This window comes from Frankliniella occidentalis, unplaced genomic scaffold, assembly GCF_000697945.3.
Source record: "Frankliniella occidentalis isolate FOCC.00 unplaced genomic scaffold, Focc_3.1 Scaffold18, whole genome shotgun sequence".
NCBI classification, from domain to species: Eukaryota; Metazoa; Arthropoda; class Insecta; order Thysanoptera; family Thripidae; genus Frankliniella; species Frankliniella occidentalis.
This window is the reverse complement of record NW_026267148.1, coordinates 379,664-381,189: the sequence shown is the minus strand read 5'-3', so window position 1 is coordinate 381,189 and position 1,526 is coordinate 379,664.

The following is a 1,526-nucleotide window of genomic DNA, read 5'->3' as shown; positions in this document are numbered from 1 at the left end:
AATGATCGACTGGTGTTATCGGGGTTGATTTTTGTTGCGTAGCTTGGACTCATTCGAATGGAAAAAGTTTACGATGGAGGCATGTCGTGTTGTGCTCGTGGGTGGTTTTCAACCCCCGTCTGACGACCGGGCGATAGCCCTGCCATCTTACACGCGTTTCCATCGGTGACTGACCCTTTCACCCTTTTGTTCTCTCAGTAATGTCCAAGTCATCTCCATCTCCCACAGGCCCTCGACCGCCAACCCCCGACCCCGACCTCGCTGTGTACAAGCACACACACACACACACTAATGCATCGGGGTTGCGTGACGCAGTGCTAGGTCGGAGACCCGGGGGGGGGGGGGGGGGGATGTTGATGGCGGCAGACTGGCGGCGACGAGTGTTTAATAAGTGCGCGAATAACTGCGTCTCATGGTGCAGGGTTTGGAAAATAAGAGCACTTTGCAAAGCCCGAGGGAGAATAGACGAGTAAGGCACATTTAGCAGTGTATCAATGTGGCGTAAAAAAGTGCTGTACACCACCTATAGTTGGACTCGTGGAATCCCTATTTCGGCAGTCCGTTGTCTGCTCTACCGCCCCGCCCGAGGCGGGACCGATGCTGTTCCACTGCGTGGTAGGGGCGGGAGGCTTTAAAACAATCCTCGGATGAAGGATGGAGCTAGATAACCTGGATAACTGAGTAGGCGATGACGTAGGAAATACACCGACAGTCTGTTTGCGGTAATATTCACACAAAATCTGGCCCTACCTTCCGGTTTGCAATTCAAAGTTGTCGCTTTTTTTTGAATGATTATTTTCTCTATGCAAGATGTATTGCTATGCAATAAAAACACAGTTACGACAAAGTTATCGGATCCTAGGAGCAATTAACTAGAGTCGCAAACTGTTAGTTATCGATATTTTTTACACAGTCCCCGAGACTGTCTCTACCGGAGAGGAGAGGGCGCTCGGTTGTGGCGTTCAGTGTTGGCTTTGAGTGTATATTATCATTTAGACGATAAATATACACTGAGAGCAGCTGCTCTGACAATACGTTACAGCGGCTCAATAGAAGCACGACGCTGTATTGCAGGATGGGGGGATGGATGAATCGTACTTGGAGGGCGTATGCACACTGATCAGTTGCTTGGATTGAAATATAGACGTGGTGCACGGATGGTTGAATGAATGTATGAATGAATATAAATTATCGTTCCGACGAACGAATGAATGAATGAATGAATGAATGAATGAATGAATGAATGAATGAATGATCGTTCGAATGAATACATGAATGACCATATGAATGAATGAAATGATAATTCGAATTAATACATGCATGAAGAATGATCATTCGATTGAATTAATGCATGACTGATCGTATGAATGAATGCGCGGATGATCATTCTAATGGATGAATGGATAGATGGATGGATGGATAGGTGGATGGATGGTTGGATGTGTGGTTAGACGTATGTATTGAATGGATTGGTTGGATGGTTAGATGGATGTACGGTTGGAGCCGTTCCGGGTTGGTCAAGGGTC